The sequence below is a fragment of the Prionailurus bengalensis genome, chromosome A1, assembly GCF_016509475.1.
Source record: "Prionailurus bengalensis isolate Pbe53 chromosome A1, Fcat_Pben_1.1_paternal_pri, whole genome shotgun sequence".
Lineage (NCBI taxonomy): Eukaryota > Metazoa > Chordata > Mammalia > Carnivora > Felidae > Prionailurus > Prionailurus bengalensis.
The window spans coordinates 202,551,358-202,579,003 of record NC_057343.1 but is presented as its reverse complement, the minus strand read 5'-3'; the positions used below and the strand labels follow the sequence as shown (position 1 = coordinate 202,579,003).

At 37.8% G+C, this 27,646-nt stretch overlaps 1 long non-coding RNA gene across 1 annotated transcript; it reads right to left on the bottom strand.

Annotated features, from left to right (window-relative positions):
• Positions 1-896: 896 nt before the first annotated feature.
• Positions 897-27,517, bottom strand: LOC122493977. The gene is made up of 3 exons (XR_006300076.1): positions 27,394-27,517; positions 25,487-25,693; positions 897-1,271 (listed from the first exon to the last, which is right to left on the bottom strand). It is a non-coding gene; the product is annotated as an uncharacterized LOC122493977 (long non-coding RNA).
• Positions 27,518-27,646: the final 129 nt, after the last annotated feature.

Sequence of the window (27,646 nt, the reverse complement as noted above, 5' to 3'; positions counted from 1 at the left end):
TAAAAGTCTCTTATGCTTTGGCTCTCTCCCACTCTAACCTCTTTTTTTTTTTTTTCCTTCCCCTCCTCCATGGGTTTCTGTTAAGTTTCTCAGGATCCACATAAGAGTGAAACCATATGGTATCTGTCTTTCTCTGTATGGCTTATTTCACTTAGCATCACACTCTCCAGTTCCATCCACGTTGCTACAAAGGGCCATATTTCGTTCTTTCTCATTGCCATGTAGTACTTCATTGTGTATATAAACCACAATTTCTTTATCCATTCATCAGTTGATGGACATTTCGGCTCTTTCCATAATTTGGCTATTGTTGAAAATGCTGCTATAAACATTGGGGTACAAGTGGCCCTATGCATCAGTACTCCTGTATCCCTTGGGTAAATTCCTAGCAGTGCTATTGCTGGGTCATAGGGTAGGTCTATTTTTAATTTTCTGAGGAACCTCCACACTGCTTTCCAGAGTGGCTGCACCAATTTGCATTCCCACCAACAGTGCAAGAGGGTTCCCGTTTCTCCACATCCTCTCCAGCATCTATAGTCTCCTGATTTGTTCATTTTGGCCACTCTGACTGGCGTGAGGTGATATCTGAGTGTGGTTTTGATTTGTATTTCCCTGATAAGGAGCGACGTTGAGCAACTTTTCATGTGCCTGTTGGCCATCTGGATGTCTTCTTTAGAGAAGTGTCTATTCATGTTTTCTGCCCATTTCTTCACTGGGTTATTTGTTTTTCGGGTGTGGAGTTTGGTGAGCTCTTTATAGATTTTGGATTAACGTTTATTTATTTTTGGGACAGAGAGAGACAGAGCATGAACAGGGGAGGGGCAGAGAGAGGGGGAGACACAGAATTGGAAGCAGGCTCCAGGCTCTGAGCCATCAGAGCCTCACGGACTGCGAGGTCATGACCTGAGCTGAAGTCGGATGCTTAACCGACTGAGCCACCCAGGCGCCCCTATTTTTTTAAGTTAAAAAATATTCTTGGGTAGGAATAATAGTAAGTGATTCGTTTTAAGTTAAAACTTTTCCTAATTCTGAGATCTGTAGGTAGAAAAGGAAGGGACATTTAGAGTGGATAGAATTAACACAATGTATTGAATGTAAAAATTAATTTGAAAACCCTTTTAAGATATTGTGATACCTCTCAAAGGTGGGGGTGGAGTGTATATTCAAGATGGAGACAAGGCCGTCTTCCAATAGGTAATGTGTGTAGATACAGCCTGTTCATGAATTTTCATATCCATATGATTGGTCCTCAGAACAGAATCAGTCAGTGCCTGCAGATCAGAAAGGAGAAAAGCAAGATGGTGGAGAAAAGAATATTTACACATGTAGCTAACGAGGCTCCTTGAAGAATAGAAAGAAAAGTTCTTGAAGATGAGTCTTAATTTACAGTGTTTATATGTGAAGTTATAAAGAACTGAGTAAGTAGTACTTTTCTAGTTTCTAGAAAGAAATAAACAGTAAATGAATGCCTTATTTGTTTTATAATATGTTGAACACAAAGCGAAACGTTTGCAATAGAGGGTAGGAAAAAAACCAACAAAGTTTTCTTAAAGTTTCCAGACCAAACGCCAACATTAAAACAACAATATTAAGTATGTATAAATGGAGGTGCTTTAACCCAGACAGGCTGGCAAATATAACGCTTAAGTGAAAAAGGCACCAAAATGCTTCCTCCGCTATTAAACCCCCAAAGAATTTTAATTTAAACTTAATTAGAGTTTTAAGTAAAACGTTACACATTAATTATCCAGTCTCGAAGGACATGCAAAATAATGTCCTTACACAGGAAGTTGGTTCAGCATTGACTAGCTGCCAACTGTCAGACTAAGGAATTTTTACAGAGACCTGCATGCAGAGGTTTAAAAGGTAGAGGAATTAAAATTATACACACACACACACACACACACACACACACACTTATATACCTATATGTATAAATAATTAGTATAACTTTTGTTATAATTCTCTGTGACGTCATACTTTGTAATGAAAGTGAAGCACATTGCAAATGGGAAAAAACTTACTCATTTAAATATTTTAAAGAGGAGAAAATATAATTTTACAAAAATTGTCACTTTTTTCCTGTTTTAAAAGAAATACCTGTATTCAAAAAATATTCAAGTTTAGAGATTCATGTCCTTACAATCCACAAATCTTTTCTAAATTAGTCTTAAACGTCTTATTTGCTGATTCAAGTAAACAAATGACAAATCTATAAATACATGACCGATGAATAACGGTATCTCAATGAATTTATAGACTAAATGTAGAAAATTCTCAAATGCAAAATATGTCATTTGTATTTATTATCTTCAAATTTTACATGTACGTCATGTAAATAATTGAACTCAAAACACTGGAAATCATCATTCTTAAGGGTTTAATGTTGACTATTGGCCAATCTTGAACAAATAAGAGACTCTAATCAAGGTCCATTTGCAAAGAGCTCCAGACCACCATTAATTGTTTGAGTAGAAACTGAAGTAAAGTTTCTATTGGGAGAATTTCATGTTGCCTGAAATTCTTGCTCCCAGCAAAGTAATGGAGTTGTGATCTACCTGTTTTCTAATAGTATTTAGCACACCTCCATGTGGATATAGTTTTGAAGTATGAATTTTTACATGTGAATGGAAAACTACCTTCTAATTATATATTTGTTAAGAATAGCAAAGTATATTTTGTTTTTAAATATTTTATTATCATTCCCCATCCTCATTCTGCTTTTCTTCCCATAAGCAGCCATTCTAAAATGTCTGATGCATAACCTTTTGTTTGTATGCATTCTTATAAGATGTGTATTATGGTTTTGTGTTTGTGTGTTTTAAATTTATAAAAATATTTTGCTCTAGAGTTCCTTCTGCCTCTTACTTTGTTTTAACACAATATTTTCAAAATCTATAAACTTTTCTGGGTTGCATTTAGACTGAGGTAAGTCAGCTTCCAAGATAGCCCTCAGTGATTCACACACTTCTTGGCAATATGTGCCTGTGAGATTACCTCTTACAGTCAATCAGAGTTGGCCCTGTGTATGACTAATACGATGCAGTAGATGAGTGGCAGTGTGATTTTTGAGGCTAGATCATAAAAGGCAATATGGCTTCTGCCCAGCTCTTTCTCTCCTGGGACTCAGAGCCAGGGGAGGAAACCCTGGCCATAGGGAGAGGCCACACATATACCTTCCAGTGAATAGCACCAACCAAGGTGCTGTTAGTTGGCCATGAGCCAACTTCAAATGCCAAAAATGTGAGACAGTCTTTAGATAATTCCAGTCTCTGGTCTTTGAGTGGCCCCAGCTGAGGCCAAGTGGGATGAGATGTGGTATCCCCATTAACTTTCTGATCTATGAGTGTCAGTTTGGGAGCTCTAAGCGGGAAGTGCTGAGAGATCAGACAGGCAAAAGATTTGTAAAAAATGCCTGTGAATGATAAAGGAGGAAGGGGCAGAGAAGAAGGGAAGGGTCTTCAGACTGTGATGCAAATATGATACTTTTGGAGAGAAGGAGGTGAGGAGACTTAAGTGAGAAGAGCTTCAGACTGACCTGCAGTTCTGAAAAAAATCTTGTAGAGACTGATAGGGAAATCCTAAGCAAAGGTTACCCACAGAAAATACCATATCAGGCAAAAATGACCAAGCTCTAGTTCCCTTGCCATGCTTAGTCATTGGCTATGAGGAACCCTGTGAGAGGATGACCTTGGCGTGAACATCACAGGGCATTCAATGGTGTGGCAACTGGAGGCTGGCAGTCAGCTATGCTCCACACAGGTTTCCCTTTATGGCTGCCACAGTCTACGCCATTCAATGCACAGATCCACTTTTCCATGCATCTTTGGGAAGCAGCTTCCCCCTACTTCTCATGGACTTCACTTCCTGAGAGAACCTTCCTTGTTAAAACATTTTCTTTTATTGGCTCTGATGGTACTACAAACCATTGATTTTCTATGGCCACTCCCTAGTCTCTTTGGCTGATTTATCTTTCTCTGTATAACCTTTAAAATAAGGAGTCTCCCCAGGAACTGGCCATGGCTCATCCTCATAGCAGGGAATCAATGGGATGAACTACGGCCCTCATCAGTGCAGTTGCTCTCAGGGTCACAACTGGGATTCATCATGTCCATTCTCTACTATCCACTATGTCTATTCATGTCTCACCTCTGCAGTTCTTGATAGCTATATACAAACAAAGAGAGAGATTATGAGGAATTGGCTCATGTGATTATGGAGGCTGAAAAGGAGATTACAGAGGCTCAGAAAGGCTGCAGTCAGCAAACTGGAGACCCAGGAAAGCCAATGTGTAGATGTATACTTCCAGTCTGAGCCTGAAGGCATGAGACCCAGTTGATCCAGTGGTGCCAGTCCAAAAGCTATCAGGCTCAAGACCCCAGGAGAACCAATGTTTTGGTGTCAATCCAAAGGCTGGAAAAGACCAATGCTCCAGTTCAAGCAATCAGGGAGGAATGGACCCTACTGGAGGTAGGGTCAGTCTTTTTATAATATTCAGGTCTTTAACTGATTGGATGAGTACCACTCACATTAGGGGACAGCAGTCTACTTTACTCAGTCTGCCTATTCAAATGTTAACCTCAGTTAGAAACATGATCAGAATAATGTTTGATCAAATATCTGGGTACCTGCGGCTGTGTCAAACTGACACAAAAGTCATCACAGTGATTCATCTGGTGGTGCAACTCAAACCTTAACCTTCTTTCCTGAAAGGGCTGAGCTCTTCCCAGGCCAAAGTTGCTACACATGTCCATTTGCAGTTTTAACTAGAAGAGATGGACTGGGTTCCACATGTATTGCTCCAAATCAGGATCACCTACAAGACCAGTCATTTTGTCTACTTGATATTAAATTATTTAAAAAATCTCATGCCAAGTGTTTGTTGGTCCTCTTCTTCTCCTTCTTCTAATATTGAGCATTAAATTAAATTAATTCCTTGGTAGTAAGTTGTTTGCTATTTGAAGCTAATAATCTTTTAACATTTTCGCTATGTACTTCAAAATATCTTTTTGCAAGCTCTAAGGATTTTTGCTTTTCATCAGCCATTTCCTAAAACTTTGGAAAAGAGTGGACAAATTGTGAGACAAAGCGTCTTTCACATTTGTTCTTTACATGTTGTGGTGCATTTTGCCAAAACCTGATTGATAGGTTTTAAGGACCTGATTGATGTTAAAACTATTCCATAAATCTGTTAATGGAGTAATATCACACCAGCTACTACACATTCCATTTGAGACAAAAAAAAAAAAAAAAAAGACTTAGATAGGATCTTCCCAATCAATAGCTACAGGAACTAAAAACACAACAGGAAAAAAAAAAAGGCTACTCAGATAGGATTTTCCTAATCAATAATAAGAGAGGAATGTCTGGAAACATTATCTGTTATCAAAAGAGGCTTGTTTGCAAGATTTTACTTCTTCATGTATTCCATTATGAATAATCACAAAGATAACACTTCCTATAATCATTAAATGCTTGTTTCACAAAGCACTCTTCAATGACCCCTTAGGGACCATGTGGTTTGGGGAATGATAAGCTAACCCATTTTTAGTTTAGCGGTACCTTATTTCCACCTAAAAGCAATGTCAGCCTATCTTTGAAAGCTTCAGGTGTGTGGCACTGTCTTCTTCTAGTATCTGAAATAGACCTACATGATGACATTCATCTCTAAAGATATCCAGGTTCATCAATATTGAACATGTGCTTTTGCAGAATAACCATGTTATCAATACTTTCCTGCAATTTAGTGAGGGTATCAGCAGCTGCTTCACCTATGACCTTTAAATTACACAGTATATATTGCAAAATCTGTTGAAGGATCCTGAACTTACTCAAACTAAGGTCTTTTGGTTACTCTCTCTCTCTTCCTCTCCTTTTTCTTCAAGTCTGTGAAGATGTTTAATGTTTTCTGCTCTATCAACATGGTTCTCTACAGCATTACACAATGACTGAGGCTATCAGCATATAATGCATGGTTATTTCTCTAGTTTTTTAGTACCAACAACACTTTTCATATATTTTTTTTTTTTACATTCTCACATATAGAAAATCATTGCATATCTGTAAACAAATACAAGTGCATTGCCAGGCTTATGTCTTTCATGAGTTCTTCTCTCTCAGTTCAATTTAACACGATTTTTCTTCCAATGGATGCCTTCTCTGGACTTTAGGCTTGCCTAATTTCTTAAAAGGCCTTTTCACTTAATAATGTAAAGAAGACAATCGATAATGCACAATACTTTTAAACAAAATCCTATTAGAAGAGCTAAGATATAGCTGAAACAATCTACACATTCTCATTCAAACTCTTAATGCAACTTAAATGTTTTTACTGGTACATTAGACTGTGTGTTCAGTAATGAATGTGGAGGAAGTTTTGCAAGTATTCAAGTGAATATATGGCTAAGAGTTCAGATAACTGATAACTAGAGACACAATGTTATGTTTGCAATATTATATGATTCAATGATATGATTCATTGATGACTCACTCACATGAGAGCGAACATGTTTTTATTTGGACCTCTAAGCAAGTGTGAGTGGGATCCTCTAAGCAGCTGTCAAGAGGATTTGAATTTCTTAAAAGTGTGGGTAGAACAATGCTTTCAAACCCAGAAGGAAAATACTATTTACATTCAAAAAATATGTGATAGTGGGAAAAAGAAAGATTTATCTGGAAAGTAAGAAGACTGAATAAGTGTTCTGTCATAAAAGCAAAAAGAAGAGAGATTATAAAATGAACCATGCCAAGAATTTGAGAAAATATTGTTTTATTTTCACATAGAAACTTAGGGTAGACTTAAGTGATCCTAGATTTTTATCATTGGATTGGATTAATTATTACTTCAAGTAACTTTTACACTTTTGATACAAAAGCTTGGGAAATAATAACATAAATCACATAGTTATATTTTATTAGTAAAGAACATTTTCATATAACACATCAAATAGTAGCTTCAGAAGACCACCAAGGAAGGAGCAAAAAAAAAAAAAAAATAGCTCTCTTTGGATTTTTGTTAATCTTTATTTTGAAGGCTCAAGTCTATGCTACCTAGTAAGAATGCATCACCACCTTGTGGAAATTCCTTCAAACTACAGACACATGATCCCAAGTTCCAGATGGATTCAACAGACTAGTAGATCAAACTATTTCATTTCCATTTAATTTAATTTGACTATTATTTCTATATAACTCACAATCCAATCTTAGTCTCTCAACTCTTCCTCACTCCTCAATGCTAGACCTATCTTTCCAGCTGCTTGGTTCAGTTTCCCACCTGATGGTCTGTAACCACTTAAAATATCATAACTTCTAAAGCAAATTCTTCATAAAACTTCTGTTTAAATTAGTGGACACTCATATAGTGTCCAGTCATCGAGGCTAAAAATTTAAGCTTTCTTTGATAAAAATCTCCCATAAAAATCCACTCCAACTTAAAATTAGTCACCAAATGCTCTTAGTTATAATTCCTTAATGTCTTTCCCAACTATCCTCTCCTTTTTATCTCTACTAACAAAATCCTAGTTTATGCCTTCAAAATTGCATATGTAGGCCATTTTAAGTCTTATTCTAGTCTCTATGCTTCTATTGTCTCTTCTTCCCCCATTGCTACTGCTAATGTTGCATTTCTTCCCTTGTTAATCAGTTTACTTGATTTAAACTGTCTTAGGCATGATGGCTACTAGTCTTCTCAGTGTCTATATATTCCTTTCCTTCTTTCCTACCAGTGTGTTGGATATCTGATGTTCCAACCATACTCTATTTACTATGTCTCAAATATGCTCTACTGCTTTCTTACCTCTCCTCCGAAGCTCATACTTTCTCTCTTTGTTATGCCCTTATAGCATATTTGGATTTCAAAATCCTTGTGAGTTTGAACATTTGTTTGGACAAATGTTTAAACATTTCTGCAGTGAAGTTTAGTAAACTTGAAGACAGTTTTCAGAAAAATGGTTCTTTTCGATCTCAAAACGTACTCCAATCTGGACACACAGGCATAATGGATATTCACGTGGCAAGCTAGGCAGCTAAATCCATATTGGTAATGATTGGCATTAAAAAACAAAGTGGACATACGAAGGAAGAGAGTGTCTGCTCATATATCTTAATTGTGACTTACTTAGTTTGCTATATGCCTTTTGTTCCTTCTGTGTAAAATATTGAACAACTGTTTAATAGAGTTTAACAAGCATTTTGATCTACCCACTTTGGTATCCTGAATCTCCTTACTGACTAACTTTGCATTTTAATCAAATGAATTCGAATGTTTTTCAAAAGAATCATGCATATAACTTTAGCATTTCAATAGATGTTTCTACCGGACAAAACAATATAGGGTGAGTTGATGACAGAGGAACTGGTCATACGGTGGCAGGTCTGGGTGACGAGTAGAGCTTGGCACATGTTTAGAATCTGATCAGATCAGAATTGCAACAGGCGTTCCCAAGAGATTTGGTGGGACTGTGAGGAGGCAAAATAGATCACTTTTAAGCAAAATGTACCACAGACAGATCAGATAAGCAGATTCAGAAGAAGATTAAACAGAGGAGGCAGTCTTTCATCAAGTTTTTAAGCAGCACCAGGGAGAGCTCCCCACGTATGTCAGTCTCCACTTGCAGGAAACGGATGGTGTGTTCTTTTATCACTGGCTAGGAACTTTTCAGATGGACCTGATACCCGAGGTAGTCTATCTGACAGCACAGACCTCTGGCCTGTTTAGTCAGATTTCAATCCTCAGTGGATGAGGCTTCATTCTCATAAACCTAAAAATTATTGGGTTACTAACCCAGGTTGATTTGATGCTTGGGTTAGAAGATTAATTTTGGTGGAAAGAGATTCTCCTGAAGTCTCAAGTTCTTTGTGTTCAGTTCCCCAACCCCCATCATATAATCATGCTGGAGAAAGGGGCTGAAGAGAGTCACCTTGCTCAAAATTATACCCTCCTTCCCAGGGCAGCCCACAGCTAGTGACTGGTTGATTCAGTCAAGTTCTCTTTTCCTAACTCAGAGCAACTCTGAAGAGCCATTAAAATTTCAAGCCTTTCACAGGGTCAGCTGAGGCCTCACTGGGACTGTACCATAGCCCAACTTCTTATTTAGCTCAGTCCTGCTTCATTCTCTTCTCCCACAAATGTTGATGCTGAGAATACCCACCATGGAAAAGACACTAAACAACCAGATAGATAGAAGAATTCAGCTAGTTGACACTAATCCAAATCCATCATTAACTACCACAGGGCTGACACAATGGACACAAAAATATAGTAGCCATGGTGGCAGAGATGGTGGCTAAGCATGGGCTATATAGATCATGGGTTCTCACTCACCAAAGCTGAGACTGCTACTGCTATAGCAGATTTCCAACCTGTTAGTAACAAAGACCAATGGTGAGCACCTAATGACACTATCCCTTGAAGAAAAAAATTAGTCATTTGGTGGCAAGTCTATTATATTTGATCCTTTCTACCATGGTAAGGGGCATTAATATACCTTGTCAGTAACTGGCGTGTATTCCAAGTGTGAGTGTGGCTTTATTGTCCGTGAGTTTTGACTAGCACCGTCCTTCAAGGGCTTAAAGAATGTCTGATACACTCACACACCATCCCCTATAACTTTTCATCAGATGTATGGGTCCACTTAACAACATAGGAGGTATGATAGTACATGATCATGAAGTCCCCTGGTCCTGTCACATATTACACATACAGTGGCTTATGGCCTCATAGAGTATGTAATTACTTATCAAAAGCATAGCTAAGGCGATAGCTTGGAGATACTACCCTACAAGGATGATGGTATTATCCTCTAGGACACAGTATACACAGTAAACAAATGACTATTATAGAATACAACAACCCCAATAGATAGAATACATAGGTCTGAGAACCAAATGATGAAGTAGCAGACGCCCTGCTTGCCACTGCTTTCAGTGACCTGCTCGGAGAACTTGTGCTTCCTAAAATCTGCAACTCTGTCACCAAGGAACATAAAAAAGTCACAATGAATTTTCAACTACAGCTGTTGCCTAGACACTCCAGGTTCCTCATTCCAAGGTACCAGCAGGCAAGAAGAGAAACTGTCATCCAGGCAGGAATAATTAACTCACCTCATCAAGAATGGGTAGGGCTGCTATTACACAATATGGACTAGAGGGAATGAATATGTGTGGCACTCAGGCTGTTGTGTGGAATGTCTCATGGATATGGATAGCAGCCTCAAAAGAGCATGATAACCAGAAGCTTGGACCTCTTAGGGATGAGGGCTTGATCATCCCCACCAGATAGGCCATCCAAACCAGCAGAGTTGCTCACTAAGGATAAAGCAATCTAGAATAGACAGTAAAGGGGGGAGATGCTAAGTATCCATTGGAGCCTCAAGACCTGCTGCAGCTGCAGATCAACTTTCTCTTATCTGTTCTCCTAAGGAAGAGAGCCCCACCAGAGTCCTGAATGAGTTTCTGTGGAAACAAGTAGCTCAAGGGTTGGACTGTCATGGATGCTGTGATGTCCTTCTTAAATCCATCTTCAAAATGGAAGAAATGATTTTTCAGCTGCTATGAAGTTGATTAAAGGCTCTCAGATCTGTTCTCATCTTAGAATTACCACCAGCTTAAGAGAGCCGTGTTGCCTCTCAGAGCAGTCCATATCTAATAACTGGTAAATGCAGAGTTATAAGGGCTAGGCCTCCTCACCTTAACTTGGGACAGCCGAGAAGAGCCCAGCTCCAAAGCAGCTCACGAGGTTGGCTGAGACCTTTGTTACATTTGCATCACCGCCCAACTTTCCCCTCTTCCAAACCCTGCTTCCATTCTTTTCTAAGAACAAACTTCCTGCATACTAATCTTCCACTTTAAAGTTTGCTTCCTTGGGCACGCGATCAGTGGCCTCTACTAACAGTAAGTGGATCAGATATTTTTTGTGGATTATAAAACTTCTGTTAATGTCTAGAACAGACATAACCTTCATGGTCTGTATAAAAGAAATTCCAATTCTCTCATGAGTATTTAGTTATATCATCAATGTGTTCAGTTGATGGAAAAGTATAAGCTCTCTGGACTGATTCTCATTTCTACCCAATAGGAATATAGATATATATATTTTTAAACACCCTTAATTGTTGGGAAAATATCTTAACACTGAAGAGAACTGAAGTTGTAAAGCCTTAATGTCTATAATCCATAATCATAGACAAAGATTACATGATATATAAAGTTTAATTTTTAACAAATGTATCCCAGGTTTTAGTTTCAAGAAGACCATTTCTCAAGGAGAGCAAACTCTCTATTATCTGTCTGATCATGAAAAGGAATGTGTTGATTAATCATATTCTCTTTAATAGAGATTCCATATGTATTATGTTTGAATGAGCAATTTTCAAATGATTCAAATATATCAATATACATTTAATATCCAGATGACTATGAAAATAATCTAATAATACGTTTTTTAAATGAGTCAAAAGTCATTTTAGGATCCTCTTACATTACAGGTTTATGAATATAGATATTGTAATTTAGACTTGCAGGAACAATTGTTAAGAAAGACTTCCAATCGATCTACTAGTGGACCCCAGAATGACTATTATACTGTCATAACGCATTTTGAACCACACATTCTAGGTGCAAAGACCACCAGAGACCAGAATGCTATCCCCTAACTGTAGCCCACAGTCGTAAAAAACATAGATGAGGGGTCTGTTTAGCTTTCAAGTTATAAACTAGTTGGTCAGTATGCGTGACTTAAGAATAAATGGGGGAAAGTGAACAGTACAAGTAAACAAATGCAAAAATGTGATAGGTGGGTGTTGAGTATCATGTGTGCCTATCCCTCTGCTCCATGGAAATCACTGTCAATGAGAAGCTCCTTCATTAGCATCTTTGCTCACAAAAGAATACAAGGTTGTTCTGATATATTTCCTCTGAACAACTACAACTCACTTTATGAATACATCTGACATGCACTCAGTATCATTGCAGCACTCACCTTACCTAGTTGTCAAGGAAACAGACATCACCATCACTTAGGAAGTAGTGAAAAGAAATCTGTAAAAGAACAGAAATGTATTGTATATTGCAAGGGTAAGAGTTCCTTTCTCTGAAGGAGAATTTGATGAGTTTCCCATTTTAATGAATTGAACTCAAACTCACTGCAAAGCATAAAATCTGACCATGACAAATAAGATGCTATAAACAATGCTCACTGATGGCAGAATAATAACGAAGGTGAACTGGCTTTATATTTACAGGTAGATTTATTACAGAGTATATTCATTATACCCAACATAAGGTATGCTATGTCCATATCTGAAAATTACTAAACTGGCTTAATTTAATGAATTCGTCATTTTTAAAAAAAGATTAGCAATTACAAACCAGTAAGTATATAAATAGTTGACTAAATGCAACGAATTCACCTCAAGCTGTAAATCCATTTGCTTGGGAGATGTGTTTTTGTTAAAGTCAATATATTGAAATGATTAAGAACTTAGCTTGTAATTCAAATATCCTTGTAATCAAACTGCAGTTAATTTACAAAAGGAGAGAAAAAGATGGCACATTCAGAGGGGTATAAATGAAAATAATGAAGGGATTATTTACAGAGGTGTGGGAAAGTTGAAAGAAACCATAAGGGATGGTGATGAACCCCAGGACCAGCAAAAATGAGAGCCATTACTACTCCCAAGAACTCAAGAAATGGTATTCCCAGAATTTGGTTAAGAATGAAAAGAATACCCAATAGAAACTATAGCTACATAGGAAAGCAAGCCCTCTATGCAGCAAGGCAGGAGGGGAGAGGGAGTGTAGAGTAATGAAAAGTAACACCATTTCTCTCTTCTTTCACTATCAAGCTTGCTGAGCTGTCCCTTTCATTGAAGCCAATCAGAAGCCAGGGGAAAAGACAGCCTGGATGATGCCCCAAAACAGAGCACAGTGGAAAATTGATCTAGGGAAGCAAATGGAAAATGATATCCAACATATCCACTTATTAGTTCTATTACCAGAGACATATTACTTAATCTACGTATCTGTTTCATCATCTCTAAAATACAGTTAATAATAGTATCTTTCTTACAGGGATGTTGTGAAAGTAATATATGAAAATAGCTAGAAAACCATAACCCAATAAACCTTACTGATTATTATTTTTCCAAGTCAGTTTCTTTTGAATAAAAAATGTGAAAGTATTCATGCCATGAGAGATGGAGAAGGTGACTTGAGAAGTTGAAATTTAGAAGATATTCAAAACATAAAGCCCTAAATATATACAACCATGTTAACATTAAACAGAATAGTAGTTCGACATTTTCTGCATTCGTCAAAAAAGAAATACGTTTCAAATTTTAAAAAGTAATTCATTATTAGTTATAAAATGTTAAGCACATTTTCTAGTTTTAACCTGCCTATAGCAGAGACATCAATTTCTTTCACATTAATAGCTTGTGGGGGTCTGTGGTCTGCAGACAGAAAAAGGGCTCCTTAAAGATGTCCATGTCCGTGTCCTATCCTATGAATACCTTACCTTCTTTTGCAAAAGGGATTTAGCTGATAGGATTAAGTTAAGGATTTTGAAATGAAGAGATTATCCTGGATTACTCTGGTGGGCTCAATGTAACCACAAGGATCCTTAGGAGACGGAGGCAAGAGGGTCAGAGGGAGAGAAACTGTTGAGATGATGGGAGCAGAGGCTGGAGGGATTAGAGGAAGGGATCGGGAGTCTCTAGGAATGCCCACAGACTCTAGAACTGGAAAAGGCAAGGAAACTAACTTTCCCCTAGAGACTCCGGAAGGAATGCAGCCCTGTAGACACCTTTAGTTGAGGACTTTTGACTTTCAGAACTGTAAGATAATATATTTGTGTTATAGTAAGCCACTAAATTTGTGGTAATTTGTTACAACAGAAATTTAAAAAAAATACTAATATAGGGTCTGTACTAATTGTTTCTCTCTGGCTCCCCCTAGATCCATTTTCTGTCTTCTCCATCTTGATCTGTGCCACAAAAGGCTAACTTTTGGCTTCTAGCTGAGATCAATGAATGGGAAGTAGTGGCTGGCAATGGGAAGCCTGGAAGAGAGAGGCCAGAGTATTTATCCCTACATGACCAGCCAATCACTGCTGTTTTGGCCATAGGCATCCTACCTTTCAAAGCTTCCAGGATCCAAGGCTCAGGGATGACAACAACTCCCCATGTTGCTAGTCCTAAATGTTTTACTACCCTGTTGGTTTCCTTAACCCTGACCACACTTCCCTAAATAGTCCCTTCATTAGTAACTCTCGTTAAACCTTTTGAGTACACCATCTTTTTGCTGCCAGATGCACTGTCCGATTCAGCACAAAGTATCTGTTTCATAACTATTCATTTAAAGTTCAATTAATGGAGTATTAAATTGTCCTTGAGGTGCTCTGAAGGAATCCCAAGCATAAGAGAGTTTGGCAGGCCAATAGTCTATCAGTAATTACAATTTTAATTTGTTCATCTTTCTTTTTGAATTATAACATCTGTCCCCACTACAGAGAAACAAAATCCTCACCCATTAAAACAACAACAACACACATTTATAGCGGCTATTCATATTTGCATATACAAAATAACATTTACAAAAAATGTTACAAAAATACCTTCAAAGAGAGAAAAATGTGTTCTAGGCACTTTTAAAACTAATTAGCAAAGGCAGACAGAAGAATATAGACATTTTTTCAAAAGGTAATACAATTCACTGCAGCATTGAAGGTCAATTAGATATAACAGATTACAGGAATAAATAAATGGTAAGTAGAATTTAATTTTAGAAGTGTGTGTGCCCATTAGGAGCACATTTGTTTTATTTATAGTCTTTCAAACCTATTACCATGGTTGTTTTTACAAACTATATCAAGGAAATGCCAAATATCTGGACTGATCAAAAATACTTAGTCAATCTTCTGGAGCTTTGCTATAATATGGCAAATAAATATCCAAATGACTGATAACCAAAATGTACTTCTCACTTTACAGCTGGCTCTTTTATACTGTGTGTATAGATAGATCAACTTAATTATGACCAAGTAAGAGCTGCGTTAAAGTTGCTAATAGAAGGAACTTTCCTCTGTATGTAAATCACATACATTCACACTTCACTGAATTAGATAAATAAGGTAAAGCAATAAAATGGAATAATTTTTAAAACCCTCCACCAGTGCCCTCAAATTGGTTAAATAACTGTACTTCATGCAAATCTTGAAGTTCTTTCTCCATCTTGCAAACAATCAAACCCTACAGAATAATTTCTGCTACAGGCAGATGATGAAAGTTTGTGGGAAATAAAGCTAAAGTTCCCCACCAAGTGGGCTTGAGATTTTTCACATCAATTAAAATTGGTTTTGGTTACCATTTTGCTATAGGTTCTACCTCTTCTCACTTTACTCATGAGTAAAGGTCACAAAGCACAGAGGACTAGGGATGGCTCAAAACATATTACTGCTCCTAGAAATACCACAAAGAGTCTTAGATACAGAGACACAATAGTGTCAGTTCTATATTCTCACTGAAACAAAGATACAAGAACAGGCTTCACTCTCTAGATAATGCATATTTTAAAAATGCCTCAAATCAAAGGATTATAAAAATACAAAACTAATTAAATATGCACATTAAGATTATAATTTTAGCACTTGCTTTTAGCTATAAAATAGGTTCCTTTCTCTAAAGCATATTAAGAACAGAAAAGATTTATGCTCATGTTGTATGAATTAAACACTTGTATGAACTACACTGAGCTGCCTTCATTAGACTTAAGGCTGCTTGTTAGTAAAATCTAATGTGCTTAAAGTACATACGTAGGTGTGAACACTTGCATTTCCAAGGTCAATTTAACATTTTTATACAGCATTGTAATAAATAATTTATACTTTGTAACAGAACTAAGATGGGACTCTAATCAATATACATGATAATTGGTCTGTCTTTGGTATGAGGTATTAGCTTCTCTTTAAGTTGATATGTACTATATTATAATGTGTGTGCAGTCTAAGTTAGAATGTTGGATTATTATATAACACATTACATCATGGATAGTACTTACAAAATCTATGCACAGCATTAATGAATATGTGCTCATATTAGTATCTATTGGCATATTATATACATACATTTAGACAGACACATATATGTGATGTGTACATATACGCACATATATACATACATACATATATATGTACATATACGTATGTATGTCTATATATCTAAAACTTACCTGGCATTGCTAAGAAAAAATAAAGCTATATATTTCTATGTGGCTAGAAAAAATATAACTATCAGCAAATTCTTAACTAGCAACTAAATTCTAAGTGTACTTCCCATTCTGAAGTTTTTTGCCATTTGAACAGAAACAGACCTACTATATCCTTCCTAATGCGACTACAATCACTACCACCATTGATAATAACTATAGTAATGATGATGATGATGATAATGCTATCACTACTGCTGTCACTACGATGCCTATAAAATCAATCTACTTGGTATTTATGAGTTATTTTTTTTTTAATTTTTTTTTTCAACGTTTATTTATTTTTGGGACAGAGAGACAGAGCATGAACGGGGGAGGGGCAGAGAGAGAGGGAGACACAGAATCGGAAACAGGCTCCAGGCTCTGAGCCATCAGCCCAGAGCCTGATGCGGGGCTCGAACTCACGGACCGTGAGATCGTGACCTGGCTGAAGTCGGACGCTTAACCGACTGCGCCACCCAGGCGCCCCTATGAGTTATTTTCATATCAATTATCTTATTTTATTCACATCAACCTTGTCATGTGAAAATATAGTCTTTAATGTTAGAGGCCTAGACATATGCATTGAAGGTAGTGGAATAGGAAAATTAGATTTGCCTCATGTATCTCTCGCAACTTAGACTTCCACTTTCCTTTCTCTGTGAGTAGGCCTTCCATGCATGATTTAGGAAATCTGAAGCAGGTATCGTCAAAACACTTATTCTGGGTTGGTGTTTGAAAACCAACCATACTTCAGCTGATGTGGGGCTGCCACAACCCCCCAGAGGCATCAACTGAGAGCAATGAGAGTACCTTAATGGCCAAACAGGAATAGGGAACAAACCTAGAATGGACAAACCAAGGCTAAGAGAATGTGCCTTACTGTGTGATAGTCCAGATCACCTGGTTGGGCATGTGAACTCAGAACCGGCATGGGCATCCCAATGACTCTCACAGAATTCAGAGTTTGGCAGGATATCTTCTCAAGCATCCTGGCAACAATACCATAAGATGTGGAAGGTGCTAAGAATCACTTGCTTCATCATGGTGCCTTCTCAAGAGACAGCAATGCCCGTTCCCATTCCCTCTGATTCACCAGGTGACCTGGATATGAAGCAACATTTGTTTACAGATTGCAGGAGGCAAGTGTATAAAATGCCTGGCAAGAACAAGGACCAAGAGGGGCGCTTGGGTGGCTCAGTGGGTTCAGCGTCAGCTTTGGCTCAGGTCATGATCTCACAGTTTGTGGGTTCGAGCCCCGCATCAGGCTCTGTGCTGACAGCTTAGAGCCTGGAGCCTGCTTCTGATTCTGTGTCTCCCTCTCTTTCTGCTCCTCCCCCACTCATGCTCTGTCTCTCTCTCTCTCTCTCCTTCAAAAATAAAAACATTAAAATAAAATAAAATAAAATAAAATAAAATAAAATAAAATAGAACAAGGACCAAGAAACTGAGTAATGAATTTGGTGCCCTTTTGGCTGCTAGGCTGATCGATGGTAATTGCTTAGTCACCTCAAGCAAGGACTTGATGTAAATGCATGTTCTATGGCGCCTTTCCAGGAGTTATGGAGAGGTAAGAGGTACAGTATTGTGCTTACATTACACCTTTTTCAACAACACTAAATGGAAAGATTTGTGAAAGATTTCATGCTTTGAATACTGAAATTCAATCCAAACACTCAAAGATAACTTTCATTTTCTGACTTTTCTCCCAAGAAACTACAAGTTATCCTAACTAATTTAGACAAGCAACCCACATTCCCTTTTAGATAACTCTGTAATTATTTTGTAGACAAGGCTTATAACACTTACTTGAAAGACTAGAAATGTGAGAAATGCACAATTCTCCATCTGGAACGTCAGAATGAATTTGGAAAGGGCCTCTTTCTCTAATAAAAGATGAGAGACCACAGTGGTTATTCGACCAATGAGTAGAATCTCGCTTCCTCTAACTTTAGGGAGAAAATCGCCACAGACAAAATCTATTCTGGGCCAAAGACATTTTGATGAGCAGATAATAAGGGAATTTCTGTAAATGCTAGAAGAGAGTTCTTCATTTTGTCTCAGTTGGAAGTATTTATTTGCCCACCCAAAAAGCTTCCCAAAATATAGCTTATTGAGATTATTAAAAAAGATAAATATTTAGAAGGACACAATATACACAACATATTTTTAGAAAATGTTGTTGATATTAGCAGCAGCAGCTAGTTGTTTATTTTATGCAATTTTGAAACAAAGACCAATCATGATAAATCCTACAAATTCTCACTAATATACTCATTCAGGATATGATAGTTAATAATGCTTTCTTTTAACAAAGTAGATATTATATATTATATACTATGTATTGTAAACATATCTATGGATATCTTTAGAATAATGCCTTCTCTTAAAAAGTATATATATATAAATATATATTTGTATTTATATTTATATGATACACATATAAAACATGTATCTCATATATGTAGGTATGTGTGGTATGTGTGTGCATCCCACCAACATAGGCCATTTCAAACAACATTGAAATGTCTTGAAATAAAGTCTAGAATTATTAACTACACTATGTTTCTACACATATAATTATATGTGTAATGGATAGATTATGGGTGTTCTATCCCCAATTCAATGCAATACGACACAACATTGTGTGTTAGAAAGAATGTAGACTATTTGCGCCTTGGTTTGGTGATTTGGGGGGAGGAGTCGAGGAAATGGAGGTTTGCTTACTTCGGATTCGGTGCTATCAGGGAATAGGGATAATTCTATGATTGGGTATCTTAATAAATCTTTTCCAGAAGGAGGTAATACTAGAAGGAAAATAAAGCTGTAAGGAAGCAGCAATCATTTAAATTAGCCAGGAGATGTTTGATATTTCTGTGGTTTGCACAGTGCCCTGTGCTTAGACAAAATTATCAAGCGGTCTTTTCCTTTATAGTCACAGAGAACCCCCACTTCATGATGATAATCTGTGAGATTGTTTTGGTGGGTCAAACAGGAGAAAACTGAGTCTTAGCTGGGAGGACCAGGTCAGCTCCTAACAACTAGCAAAACTGAGGCCCATCTGTAAGTGTCAGACCAAGTTCCTTAATGTCAGAGGCTACTTTTCTCTAGAGAGAAATCTCTAGAGAGATTCTATTTTTCCTTCTAGTATTCCCTCCTTCTAGAAAAGGTTCACTTCTAACACCATTTTACTAACACATTCCACAGTTCTCCATGCTGTGCAGTCTCCCTTGTTGCAATGAACAATAAACCCAGCTTGTTCGACTACAGGTAAATTCCTAGTGGTCTATTGGCTGGAAGGCATTAACATACTTGAACATATTATGAAAATATCATGTAATGTGTGATTCAATTTTTATTTTACCTTTTTATGTTTATTCATTTTTGAAAAAGGGAGAGAGAGAGAGAGAGAAAGAGAGAGAAAGAATGAGCAGGTGAGGGGCAGAGAGAAAGGGAGACACAGAATCTGAAGCAGGCTCCAGGCTCTGAGCTGTCAGCACAGAGTCCGAGGTGGGGCTCGAACCCACAAACCATGAGATCATGACCTGAGCCAAAGTCAGATGCTTAACCTGACTGAGCCACCCAGGTGCCCCTGTGTGCTTCAACTTTTTAAAAAATGTTTGTTTATTTATTTATTTTGAGAGAGAGAGAGAGAGTGTGCACGCCTGCATGCCCAAGCTGGGAAGGGGCTGAGAGAGAAGGAGAGAGAGTGTGTGAAAGAGAGAGAATCCCAAGCAGGCTTCACGCTCAGCGCAGAGTCCGACTCGGGGCTCAATCCCATAACCATGAGATCATGACCTGAAATGAAATCAAGAGTCAGATGCTTAACTGACTGAGTCACTCAGGCTCAATTTTTAACAATTATGTGTGTGTGTGTGTGTATATATATATATATATACACACACACACACACATGTGTGTATACACACACACACACACACACACACACATATATAATCTCTCTCTCTATAATTATGTTTTATTTTATGTATATATAGAAGAGGGCTTTCACTTTTTACTCTTTTTAACTTACATATTTATTTAACATGTTTTAGTATTATTTTGAAATTACTTATTTTTTAAGTTTATTTATTTTGAAAGAGAGAGAGAGAGAGTGGCACTGACAGTGCAGAGCTTGGGGATTCTCTCTCTCCTTCTCTCTCACCACCCTTCTCAAAATAAATAAACATTTTTTTTTAAGGGGGGGATTATCCTGGGTCACCTGACTTCATCAAGCAAAGCCATTAAAAGCGGGAATGGGCCCTTTCTGAAGAGAGAGATTCTTCTGCTGGCCTTGAAGAAGCTAACTGCCATATTGTGAACTGTGGAGATGGCCACATGGAAAAATCCTGAACTAGATGTTGAGAGTATTCCCTGAACAATAGCTAGCATGAAAATGGGGACCTCAGCCCTACAACTACAATGAAATAAACTATGCTAATATCCTGAGTGATCTTGGAAGCAGATTCTTTCTCCAGTGAATGCTCTTGATGAAAATGCTGGCTGGCTGACACCTTGATTGGAACATTGTGAGACCTTGAGCAAAGGACTCAGACCCAGATTCATGACCCAAGGAAACTGAGAGATAGTAGATAGGTGTTGTTTTAAGCTGATAAACGTGGTAGTTCGTTATGCAGTGATAGACAATACAATAGTTCAGAAATGATACGATGGGTCTAGAAAATAATCAGAGATCCAGACAACTCTTCCATCTATTATTGTGCATAGCTTCCTCCTCAAGTTTATCCCAAAGACACAAGATGGCTGCCGGAGCTCTGGCCACAATGCTCAGTTTCTAATCAAGAAGAAGAGGATAAAAGGGGGTGCCTGGGTGGCTCAGTCAGTCAGGCTTCTGACTCTTGATTTCAGCTCAGGTCATGATCTCATGGTCACGGGATCAAGCCCACATCGGGCTCTGTGCTGACAGTGTGTAGCCTGCTTGGAATTCTCTATTACCCTTTCCCTCTGCCTCTCCCTGGCTTATTCTCTCTCTCTCTGTCTCTGTCTCAGAGACAGAAAAGCTGGGAAGCCTTGAAGAAGAAGAAGAAGAAGAAGAAGAAGAAGAAGAAGAAGAAGAAGAAGAAGAAGAAGAAGAAGAAGGAGGAGGAGGAGGAGGGGAAGGAGAAAAACTAGGAGCAAGGGAGGTACATGCTAGTTGTCTGTTACCCTTTTAAGTAGTTTTCCCAGAAGACTCACACATAAACCTCCACTTATGTCTTACTGGCCACTCTTATCTACAAGAGAGGCTAAGAAATAGAGTGTTTTAGCTGGAAATACCTAATAAGCAAGCAAACAGAAATACAATTCTATTAGCAAGAAAGACGATGGGTGGAAGGGGCATGGAAATTTGGTGAACAAATGGCAGTCTCTTCGACAAAGAGAAAAACAAATTTCCTAACATCAGTCTTTCAGTGTCCTTTTATTCTACTTTAGAAGTTTTCTGGCAGGAGATAATTTTCCAAGCAGAATGCCTATAGAAGTACAGAAACATATTAAAAAGCAAGCTTCTGACCAGAGCACAAAGAAAGGTTTCTAATAAACACTAATATTCTTGATCTTGCTCCATTTCTTCTGCCCCCAAATGCCTCATATCCTCTCCTGTCTTTAACAGCTATTTGTTCACCCACTGGATTCATGCCCTGTCCTGTGGAAAGACCCACAAATATGAGCCACAGGCAAAGAAACTGCCTGATCCTTTCCTTGATCAGTGATGTTTAACCCCCAAATCCAAAACATGAAGAGAAATAAATCTTCTATTTAAGCACCATCACGTTTAAATCATTTCCCTTTACCTTCTCTCTGCCTCACAGCAAAGCCTATGTGTTGCTGAATGATTAAAGACAGCAACAACATGACTACTTGAAGATCAGATATGAAGGTCAGCTCACGGCAATTTAAGTTTACAAGGAAGAAGGGATGAGCTGGGAACATGCTGGAGACCCATCCACAAAGGAAAGAAAGAGGAAGGTAGCTAACCTGTCTGGGAAGCCGCAGGCTGCAGCCAGGTATTGGAGGCAATGCCCAAAGGGTGTGAAGAGCTCAGACATAAATAAGGCTGCCTCTAGGACCCACTGGACAACAGAACAGAGTGTTCAGGAATTTTGTTCTGGTGAACCAGCCAGCTACTGACATCTGAGGAAATTCCGCCAAAGGCAGCAGGACTCCAACAATCTGGCTGGGAGATCATTTGATAGTTCATCAAAGATTTGCAGAAAGCCAATGGTTTATAATAACGGCATAGAAATGGACTCTCTCCTTAAAAACTTAAGAGTTTTGGGGAATGGTAGAAAGCCTATACTTAAAACAAAACAAAACAAAACAAAACAAAACAAAACAAAACAAAACAGACCTGCACCTAAACAAAATAGAAAGTGATATCATAAAAAATTACCCCCAAAGTGCTGGAAATTATAGAATTAATTTGACTTTGGGGAAGGCAGCATATTTGAGAAGCTTTCTTCAAAGTGTATCCCTATCACATCCCTAGCATCCCTAACCCTGATACTCCAAGAGGACAGAAAAGTGCTTAAGAACACACAAGTAGGTCACAGAAAATTCAGATTGGTGTTCTTGAGCAATTACTGACAAAACACCAGGCAGGCTAATGGTTGAGGTACGTTTCTTCTTCTTTCCCTTCAAACACCTGATTTCATCGCATACACTGCTGTGCATGTGCCCTCTGCCCTATAACCTCACTGCAAAAAGTACACAGCAATGATAATAATCATAACAATAATAATAAAGATCAAGGCAATGTAATACTCAGTTTCTCCCTTTCTTGAGATCTATTTTTAATAGCGTTATTGAAGTATAATTGACATATGATAAACTGTATATATTGAAAATGTATGATTTGGTAGGTAGATAGATAATAGTTAGATATCTGTGACACTATCACTTCAGTCAAGATAATGAAACTCCAAAAGATGTATCACTTCCAAAATTTTCCTGAAGCCCCTTGGCAATCCCTCCCTGCTGCCTCTCCCTGTCACTAAACCCCCATCCGCAGGCCCCAGTGGATCTGTCACAATATGTTAATCTGTATTTCCTAGAATTTTATATAAATGGAATAACACAGTGTTCACTTATCGGTCTTACTTCTTTCGCTCAGCATATTTATTTTGAGTTTCAACCAGGTGATAACACATTTCAATAGTTCATTTCTTTTCCCTGTTGAGTGGTATTTCAATGTGTACCACTTGTTTTTAGGTCTATCATTTTTGTTTCCTTTTCAACGTCTTTCTTTTTTCCTTCTTATTGTCAGCATGCTTATTATAAAAGCTTTCATAATAGTACAAAAAGATAAACGGTAAAAAAAATCACCTACAGAAAGCTTCAGTATTTAAGTTAAAAACCAACAAACAAAACTAAACAAAAATACCTGAAGACTAAAGAGGCTTTATGAGTGTCAAGGAAGTAAATATCAAGGAGTCGGCGAGCCTTGATGGAACCAAGGGATGCTATTTCGGTCGTGGTCCCCTTGCTTAGAGCCCTGTAAACTGCACTGCTTAGGGCTACCTATTCAGTCTTCCAAAGGCTGTCATGTAGCATATTTTGCTTGCACAAAAGGTGTTGTGATGAGGACAGATTATGAAATAAGGCAAGATGCTAAATCTAGAAACACAAGGGGAATCTTTAAAAATAAAACTCCTGGAGACCCACAGGTTAATGACAACCAATAATCCTTATAAGTGGGTAAAACCCCAAAGTTCACGGCATGAGCACACAGAGAGAATGCAATTTTGGTTACCATGTGTTATCAGGAGTTTTTCTACTGTTGAACTGCAAATAATTTTTTTAACATTAAAAATCCTTAGGTGTTCCCCATTGGCCCGGATATACACTCAGCAGCTGCTTCTTTTAGCCTAGCAAAGATCAACCTGACCTTGGCCAATCGGCTCGTACTTTGAAGAGTGTGCTTTGTGAAACATGTGAGTGGAGTATTCATGCTTGGCAGAATTTGCTGTCTCTTTTGCTCAGTATTTTACCATGATTAATCCCCATCCATCTCTCTCTGCTGCTGCCCCTACCAACGCTGTCAGTCTCATATTTCTTCTCTATAGCAGACGCCTTTCAAATGTTGTTGGATTCTGGCTGGGTGTGACCTTTTATGGGGCACTGCTGCCTCCTATCAGGCTTTTATGGGCCTGTTGGTTTGTGCACATGTGCAGACATTCTGACCCTATGACCTCCAGAATAGATTCTATGAGAACAACTGTATCTGACCTTTTCAACATCTTGGACACCCAAACTCTCTCAAGTGCATGGGCGTGAAGAATGCTCCCTGGTGGTTTGGGCTTACATTCTTCTCACATCAGAAGAAACAGTCTAGGAGAACGTGAAGCCAGGTCAGAAACGCTAACCTAACAGCAATGTTGCAGGCAGCCCTTCAAGTTGCTGGCATGAACTGGAACATAAGGCAGCTTTTATTGTGGTTTAAGCGAGCAGTTCCAAATATATGAATTATACTTTGTGTATAATCCAATCTGTAGAAAAAGGAATGGCTAACAAAACTCCGGAAACCGTTTGAAGCCATTTTTTTTAAAATTCCTTCTCAGATCTAGTCTTTTTTTCTGACTCCTGAATCCTGTTGTTAAATAAGCCTGCCTATCTATCTATCTATCTATCTATCTATCTATCTATCTATCATCTATAGATGATCTATCTATCAATCATCTATCTATCTAGGTAGGAATCAATTTTATGATATTTCTAGCACATTTGGTCTGCCTTTTCTATGCTGTTAGTTTACCAACAGTGAGCTTATTTTTGTAAGCATTTTAGTATATATTTAAAGATGCAATGCAACTTAGAAAAACTGCCAGTCTACTTTTCACAAAAAAAAAAAAAGAAAAGAAAAAGAAACCTCTTAAATCAGAGTTGTGAAGCTTTAAATGCCAGATGAAAGTAACTATATGAAGTCCACTTTTTCCCAGTCTTCACCTACTTTCCCAACCTCCATCTACTACTAATAAAGATCTGGATTTTGCCCTTCAGTGCGTGCACAGTCTAGCAGGACGAACTGGGTCACCAAAGCCTGTTCCTTTCCTTTGTTTCTCTTGACATTTACCTCACTCTTCTCTTTCCTCAATAAGCTTTCTCTTTACTTTCTCAAAATTGAATACTTTTCTCATCTTAGTCTAACGCCTATTTTCATCCTCTCTTTTGATGGCTGACAATGTCATATACACTCCATTCGTTCTCTACCACCTTATTCAGAAAGTGTGATTTTCCATCCACTCACCTTTTCTTCCACTCTGAGAGCTATACTCATGTGTCTTCCTCACTGCTGGCATAATTCAAAATAATATATTTGCCCTGGCACAGCACACCAAAGTCACGTCAGCAATTCTGCAATGGCTTGGGTACAGGATTATGGAGAGGCACATCATGTGACGTTCAGGACAGCTAAATCAACATCTCAAGATTGGAAGGCATACACCATCAAGACCTATAAGACATGATTTTTATTTTTTCATACATCATACAAGAATCCAAAGCCAGTGAAACTATATACAGTGCTTCTCGTCACTATCACCAATGGTTTGTGTGGTTCATAAAAAGGAGAGTGTATAATAAATTCTAAGACTAGGCCAAGAAGATTAAATAGTACGTTGTACCACATTTCTGAAGTGAGATGTAAAATAATTTGGGTCCTGATATTTAAGTGAAAGTCAGCGGGATGCTAGTTATGAGTAATAATATAATTTCTGATTTAGCATTACAGTTCAATATGCAGTGATCTTTCTAGGCTGTTACATGTATCTAGGGAGTAGGGAAAGGGTTCTTAAAATATGGCAAAACATCAATTTAGCTACCTTCAAGTGAGAGCATACATCATATAATAATAGTTCAGTGTTTTTATAACTAGATTGAACTCTCTGATAGGAGAGTGGATAGCAACATATTTATCACACATATGAATCCTATTACTATATTTTGATAACAGACCCTAAATAGCCATTATGAAAAGAAGTTTATACTTGGTCTTTTACTTTATATTAATTTCTTGTAAATTATGACATGGTGATATTATCTAGTTATACAGTTATATTAACTGTAATATATTAATATTTACATTTAAATAAAGGTTAGCACAATATTGTCAAATCAAAAAAGTTAATTATAGTAATTCCTTAAGCATTATGCAGACTTGCAGATTTTTATTTCTTGCCGATATGATGTGATCAGAGACTTTGGAACAGTTAAATGGTCAAGAAATTTTATGTGCACAAGTAAAATAAAATGAGATTGTGCAAAACAGGAAACTTATTTTCTTATATTATTAATCTGTAGCAACCTTGTTATGTACCATCATATTTGATGGGATTTCGGTTCTCGGAGTTTCAGATTTTGTTCTCTATAGAAACACCTCCAAATATCAGTTTTAAGCCTGCTAATTATTTCCTTGGACAGAGGGTGTTATGTGTATTAGAAATAGCATTTCAAACTTTCCTTTATGGTATTAACTTATGATATAAAAATGATGTGGCATTAGCATATAATTATATGTATTATACATAAAGGATGTGCTACATACACTTTTGATATATTTCATAGATGTGTATGAGGTATATATAAATGATAAACAAAGCCATTTAAAGTAGTCTGTTACCATTACTATACTTTTACTTATGTTTTTAATAGTTTTTTGGATAGAATTTTGTACAGCGGATGGAACTGCAGAAATAAGTCAACAATAGACAATTGAGAAAAGGCATCAAGGTAATTGTTATATCTTGGCTGGTGAACTCTTAAATCAACAAAGGAGCCCGTCTCTCTGCTAATCAGCCCCTGTGGGTCCCCCGCCCAACAGTCGAGCACAGAAGTGAATCTCGCCGCCGCAGGGGTTTCTCTCGTTTTCCAATTCAACGTTTCCAACACAGAGTGAATGGAATAAACTTGGGGAAAAAATGGCAACTAATACTTTGAGGTGTGTGTATTCTGGGGATGATATTAAGAATTAAGTTATTCTCTCAAATGTTGTGCACTAATAACTATACTGTCCTTTCCGGACGCTGCCATCAAAACGAATGCAGAGGGAATGTTGTCCTTACAATTTTCTGAATGTAGGCACTCAGAGAAAGTTGAACTTCTGGCAGATGGCATGAAGAGGTGATTTGACAGAGTTTGAAGCAATTAAAATAGTACCTTGATTCTTTGATTTCCACGAGTGTATTCATTTTGGGGAAACCCGGGGTGTTGCACCAGCGGAGGAGGAAACAACCTAAAACGGAAAGTTTAACCTTCAGAGGGTTGCATCTCTGAGGCCACAGCCCGAGGTTGAACTTTTTTCCTCCACCTCGTATTTAGGAGGTTGGAAGGTCCCCCCAGCAGACAGCCCCAGGTGGTAGGCAGGCAGGGACCCCTCTTTTTTAGTGATCAGAGCTACCGGTGACCGGAT